Here is a 7,500-nt window from a genome sequence, read left to right on the forward strand (position 1 = left end):
GTGTGTGTGTGTGTGTGTGTGTGTGTGTGTGTGTGTGTGTGTGTGTGAGCTGGGCAATATCAGTGACTGAGAGCCATTTGGTCCGTGTTTCCATACAGTCATTGAGAGATATCTGGGTGCTGGCCATAGATGAACTGTGCACTGGGGAGAGTGAATGCAGTGTGTGTGTGTGTATGTGTATATGTGTGTGTATGTGCGTGCGCTTGCCTGTGTGTGTGTGTGTGTGTGTGTGTGTGTGTGTGTCTGCGTGCGCGTGCCTGTGTGTGTGCGCATGCGTGTGTGTGTGTATGTGTGTAGTTGAAGGGGGTGTGAGTGACGATAATGGTGTGTAATAAGAGAAGACTAAAGGAGTTGGAGCTGGAGCTGGAGATGGCCTCACAGTCACTTTCCCTCTATCACATTACTGTCACAAGCCCACCTAGGAGACAAATCTGCTGCACACACACATACACACACACACACACTCTCTCTCTCTCACACACACACACACACATACACACTCTCCCTCTCATTTTCTCACTCCCTTTTTCCCTTTCTCTCTCTCTCACACACACACACACACACACACACACATGCACACTCTCAATCTCTCTGTTACACACATACACACAGTTATGAGATTGGTCCCATCGCCATGGTGAGTGTGGTACCCAGGACAGCACATGGCCCTGTGGTGGCCTCTGTTCCAGTAATGATCGCCACGGTGATAGTGATGGGGTGGCCTGCCTCCCTCCCTCCCTCCCACTCCTGGGTAAAGCAGGTTACTATGGAAATGATGACTTTTCAAATTACAATCTTCATAACCAAGTGATTGGCTGGAGAAGCCCAGGCCGTTTAGTTCCAGTGGAATGCGCCGGCTTCCAATTCCATAAAATATTCATGCCGGTGACCTGGATCTGTGTGCACAGACGCCCTCCAAGAGGCGGAGGCTGCACACACACACACACACACCACACACACACACGCACGAGGAGCAGAGACCTGATTCGGTGCTCACAGATGCCCTCCAAGAGGTGGAGGCTGCACACACATACACACACACACACCACACACACACACACGCGCGCACAAGGAGCAGAGACCTGAATCGGTGCTCACAGACGGCCTCCAACAGGCGAAGGCTGGATTGAGGTCGGGCCGTGCTCAGGAGAGGAGCGCTCTCACACACACACACACTGTCTGCTGGTGCTTGAGACAGCGCAGACTAGACCAGACTGGCCTACACACACACACACACACACACACACACACACACACACACACACACACGCGCGCGCACAAACAAGCACTCAAACACACATACACGCACACACACACACACACACATGCACGAGGAGAAGAGTGCTGAACGCTGGACTCAAGGAGGGCCACAGGCGGCAGGCAGCACAGACCATTTCCCAAAGAGATTAATGGAAAATGTTCACAAGGAAATGAAAGGTCAAAGGTCACACTATCCAAATGCAAATGAGGTCCTAAAGGGTCAGTGCATGATTGCGACATAAATAGACGACGGCTGATGGGCGAAATAAATATGACTGAATCTATTTAATGTAACTGGAATTTGAAAGATGATGGAAGAACCCAGAATGACACTTGGTTGAATGCATACAGAGTCTCTGTCAAGGCCCAACAGTAACCTTCAACGGCATCAATGTATTTGAAAACACACTAACATTAGCAAAAGCAAAATTAAATTTGTATTTGAAAACACACTAACATTAGCAAAAGCGAAACTAAATTTGTATTTGAAAACATGCTAACATTAGCAAAAGCCAAACTAAATTTGCGCAGGCCCCCCATGAGTTTGTTCCACTCAAAAACGGAAAGGGTTCTTCTCTGGTGCATCTAAAAATATATCAAATACAGGTGCATCTAAAAACTTAGAATATCATTGAAAAGTTCATTGCCTTGTCCAGACAAATTAAATCTCAAATCGACAGTTCAATATATTGTAATGCATATTTTATGCTAATATTTTGAGATTTTTGATTTTTTTTAAATTTCCATTCGCTGTAAACCATTTAGAGTAATAACGATTAGAATAAGCTAAATTAAAACAAAAAAGGCCTGACATACTCCACTTTATGTGCACTAAACCTAGATTATATAAAAGTTTCAGAAATACAACCCGAATTCTGATGATGATTTACAAACCATGTCAACCCCATATTTAATAAAAAAAAAAAAGAAAAAGAAAAAATAGCTTTAAGACAACAAATCAACTGTTCAATGAGAGAAATTGGACTATTTAATGGGAAATAAAGGCACATTTTTAATTTGATGCCAGCAACACGTCTCAAAAGTTGGGACGGAGGCAACAAAAGGCTAGAAAAGTGTTGTGAAGATAGAAACAACAAAAGTAGGAACATTTCACAGCTAATTAAGTGAACTGGAACGATGATTGGGTATGAAAAAAGAGCATCCCAGAGAGACAGGCTCTCTCAGAAGTGAATATGTGGAGGTATTCATCACTCTGTCTAAACCTGTGTGGGCAAATGATGAAACAATATAAGAATAATGTTTTCTTATCATCAAATTGCAAAGGATTTGAAGATTTCATCATCTGCAGTGCAGAATATCATTAAAATATTCAGAGAATCCAGAGAAATCTTTAAAACACGGGACAGGGCTTTTTTTTAACCTAAGATGGCTAGAATTTTTTTCTCTAAAGAAAATCATTGTTTGGGCTCAGGGAAACTCAGGATACAGACATTCTACTGTCTCATCTGAGCCTGAGCTCATTTCAAATGAACTGAGATAAAGTGGAGAAGGGTCTGAAAAAAAAGCATAATTTGCAATCCTTTTTGCACATCTGGCAAATGGCATGAACATTCTGCACATCTGGCAAGGCAGAAATCAATTCTGAATGATGCACACAGGGTTTGAGCAGCATACACTGTACTGTCATCGAGACAATGTCTTTTCAGGAAATGCCTTGAATATTTCAGGGAAACAATGTCAAAATTAATTCTGCACATATTTACAGTAAACAGTATATTAGGACGAGTCCAGATGCTAAAGTGTGTGTGTGTGTGTGTGTGTGTGTGTGTGTGTGTGTGTGTGTGTGTGTGTGCACGCATGCATACGTGTACACTGTATGTGCGTGTGCGTGAGAGCATGTGTGCATGCATGTGTGTGTGTGTGTGTGTGCGCGCGCGCGTGTGTATGCACGTGAGTATGTATGTGAGGTGTAAATGTATCTGTCACAATGCCATTGATTGGGTCAGCTCTAATCTTGGCCCTCTTCACCATCTGAGGTTGATAGACAGCTCATCAGTGTCAGAGAGACAGACAGACAAGAGAGACAGAGAGACAGAAGGAGAGAGAGACAGACAAAGAGACAGACAAACTGACAGACAGACAGACAGACAGACAGCTCCAGCTCTAATTCACTTCCATTGACTTTAATTAAGTGCGTCTCAGAAGCCGGAGGGAGGTGACCAGATCACTGTAACCTCCAGAGGCCTTAAGCCATAATTACACCAGTGGGAAGAATAGACACAGGGGCTTCACTTCTCATCACACACGCACACGCACACACACACACACACACACACACACACACACACACACACACACACAGACACACACACACACACACACACACACACACACACACACACACACACACACACACACACACACACACTCACACACGCACACACATACACACACACACACGCACACACGCACACAGCCTTCCTTACACAGAATCACACACACACATACACACACACACACACACACGCACACACACACATGCACAGCTACACTTGACAGACGCATATCAATAGAGACATATACTTTATTTATCCCGAGGGAAATATAGGCATCCAGTACCTTATGACACACACTTGCAGAAATGGAAGCACACTTGCACTTACATGGACTTACACACACATACAGTACAAATGCACACACACACACACACACACACACAAACACACACACACAGGGATAAATACTTACAGACTTACGCAAACTCACACTCACACCCACCCACACCCACAATCAAACACACACGAGTAAACGCACACACACACTCTCTCACTCACACACACACACACACACACACACACACACACACACACTCTTTTACAAGCCTCCATCAGTGCAGGTTAATCAGCAGACGGTGGTTTCATTAGGGCCCAGCGCACCAGTGGGAATTACACAAACTTATGAAACTCTTTAGAATGTAAAGCACACACACACACACACACACACGCACACGCAAACACACGCACACGCACACGCACACGCACACGCACATGCACGCAAACACACACGCACACGCACACGCACACACGCGCCAGTTCCTCCACAGAGAGTCAGCTTCTCCTATATCAGAATCCCTACTTCAACACAGGGTCTTTTCACTCCAACTTGATCTCGTGCCTTTTATTCATCTCAAGGCTTTTTCTCCACCTGTAGGTGACACTGGTGCTACTGGTGCTGAATGAAACTAACTGCATGTCAAATCCTACCTTCCAGTTTATGGCATCAAAGGCATCTGTTTTCCCCTAAAAGAGGGCTCTACCCTTTCAGTGGGTCCCCATGGTGGCCTTCAGCACAGCCATCTAATCCGCTCCCCACACTCATCTCAAAACTTCACACTCACTACACATATAATAGGCTCGCCGGAAAAATAAATAAATAAACATATTTATCTATGACACCCCTCATAAACAACTGAAAGTGGTCTGAGTAAACAACTAAACATTTGTGGGATGTAAACACAATCGTTTGGAAAATACGGAATGGAATCACATGGAATAAAAAAAAAGACAAAATAAGAGGGGAAAAGAAGAAAATATGACCAAGTATAGGTTTAGAGATACTGTACAAACACACTTAGTAATGGTGTACAGACAGACATCATGTTAGTAAAAAAAATGAATATCCATCATACTGGGCTTGGGCTCAAACATTTGCTTGTTTTTTCTCCAATTACAGCATTCACCCAAACAATGCGTGTGTACAGTCCAGTCGCAGGGAGCGCATGAGATGGACACCATGGAGGCTGCTGGGTCGGAAAATAGGAAAACAATCACTTAAAAACAGAACCCAGCGGCAGACTGATGTGCCGTGAGAGAACCGCCGCCCTTCTCCTGTCAGCCGCGGAGAAGACGACTGCGCCGTCGCACTGTTCCACACTGTTCCGCACGGTTCCACCGCGGTATTCTGCGCTGCGCCATGCGACTCCAGCAGAGGTAAGGAGCGGAGCGGAGCGAGGGAACGAGCTAGCGCGCGCCCGTCGCTGATAAAAGAGATCTGTCTTGGGTGACGGCTGAGTAAATGCCTGCTGGCACATTCTAAATTTGCTTGCATACCAAGCGGCAGGCAGGCAGGCAGGCGGGCGCCATGCAATATGCACGCCAGCGCTGGGATTGGTATGCGGCACCGAGCCGCCCCGCCCGCGCACATTCTAAATTATTGACACCTGGCAGAAAGTGCGCAGTGGACAGTAAAGCCTCCTGATTAAAAGCAGCCAGCGCAGCGCAGCGCAGCACAGCGCAGCAAGGACACGAGGACGCAGTGGACACGGCTTAGAGGACGGCAGGGACCGAGGCCAGCTGACCAGGGCACCATGGATGCACACGCTACACACACACTAACACACACTAACACTACTGCTGCTGGGACAGAGAGAGAGAGAGAGAGAGAGAGAGAGAGAGAGAGAGGGAGAGAAAAGAGATAGAAAAGAGAGGATACGAGAGAAGAGAGGAATAAGGGAGGAAAAGAGAGGAGATGAGAGAGGGGAAGAAAGGGAAAAAGGAGAGAAAGAGAGGTGATGAGAGAAGAGAAGAAAGGAAAAGGGAGAAAGAGAGGAGATGAGAGAAGAGAAGACAGGAATAAGGGAGGAAAAGAGAGGAGATGAGAGAAGGGAAGAAAGGAAAAAAGGAGAGAAAGAGAGGTGATGAGAGAAGAGAAGATAGGAAAAAGGGAGGAAAAGAAAGGAGATGAGAGAAGAGAAGAGACAAGGGAAAAAGGGAGGAAAAGAAACGCGATGAGAGAAGAGAGGAAAAAGGAGGAGAAGAAGAAGGAGAGAAGAGAGGGAAAAGGGAGGAAAAGAGAGGAGATGAGAGAAGAGAGGGAAAAGGGAGGGGAAGAAGAAGGAGAGAGAGAGCCCAGTGCTGGACATCAGACGGGTTTCACAAGCACCAGGGCCGGCGCCAGCAGGACATTCCTGTGCTGAGAGAAATGGGGGGGGGGGGGGGGGGGGGGGGGTAGAGGATGGAAGGGAGATCCCCTTTTCTTCTCCTCTGGAATGAAAATGCTTTTTGCTCTTGTACACAACCCCCCCACACACACACAGATATACACAGACGCATACACAAACACGGACAAATATGCACACACACACACACACACACACACACACACACACACACACACACACACACACACACACACACACACACACCGTCTTCAATTTTTAACAGGCTATAGTTTGTGTCTTTTTAAAGTGGGCTATACTTAACGTGTAGCACATACGTTCTCATCCAAGTGGTGGGCGAAACCCACTCTACATGAAGGCTAACTGTATGTTCACTGTGTGCTGTGTGTTCACTAATTTGGTTAAATTGGGTTAAATGCAGAAAACTGAATTTCCCTCACGGAATCAAAAAAAGTATATATTCTATTCTATTCTATTCTATCACCACATTCTGGCCATATAGGCTACAGTTAACATGTGATGCAATGGCACATGGAAGCAGACGTTGGCTTGCAGTTGTGACCGTGTACTGTGTGTGTAGTGGATGAGCACAGCACACAGAGGGAACAGTGCAATGGTTGTTAACGGGAACATCCCGTCTCTGCAAATTAGTGCCAGTCTGCCATGAACGAGAATTAATGAATACAATTAATTATGTCATAATCATGAACTCATGAACTACAGTTAAGCCAAGGGGACGCCATCAGTTTGGCAAATGTACGACGCGACGTAAAAGAATACAAATTCTGGAAGAGGTTTCTTAGTATGTCTTCTACTCTTTCTTGCTTTCTAATTATTTCTTTTTTAACTTTATTTTGAATTGGGTAAAATAAGATATTAATATACTTGCTTTCTAATTCTAAATATGTATCCCTCTCTCTTCACTCTTTTTCTCTCTTTTTCTCTCTTCTGCTCTTTTTCAGATCCTTCTCCTCTCTCTCTCTCTCTCTCTCTCTCTCTCTCTCTCTCTCTCTCTCTCTCTCTCCCTCGTTTCCTTCCCCCCTCCCCCCCTCTCTCCGTTCTATTGGGCGCTGCAGGGCAAATGCCCCACTGGGTGGGCCAAGGCGAGATCTCATGTTCGGTGGCCGGTGCCAGGGCCTGGGATTGGGCTGCCACCAAACCCCCATCCGGCCATCTGCCGCCGGCAGGACCAGAGCCACCGCCACCACTCGCATATGGACCCCCACTCCCAGGCACGGGAGAGACCAGAAGACAACAACCACAACAACAATGACAACAACAACAACAACAACAACAATAACAATATACAGCAAGAGGAGACA

General features: G+C 46.0%; 1 protein-coding gene across 1 annotated transcript in view; it reads right to left on the reverse strand.

Annotated features, from left to right (window-relative positions):
* Nucleotides 1–7,500, reverse strand: part of ntng2a (netrin g2a) — a 71,651-nt gene that overhangs the window by 29,995 nt on the left and 34,156 nt on the right. The gene's annotated exons all lie outside the window — the stretch shown is intronic.

The sequence above is a fragment of the Sardina pilchardus genome, chromosome 8, assembly GCF_963854185.1.
Source record: "Sardina pilchardus chromosome 8, fSarPil1.1, whole genome shotgun sequence".
NCBI classification, from domain to species: domain Eukaryota; kingdom Metazoa; phylum Chordata; class Actinopteri; order Clupeiformes; family Clupeidae; genus Sardina; species Sardina pilchardus.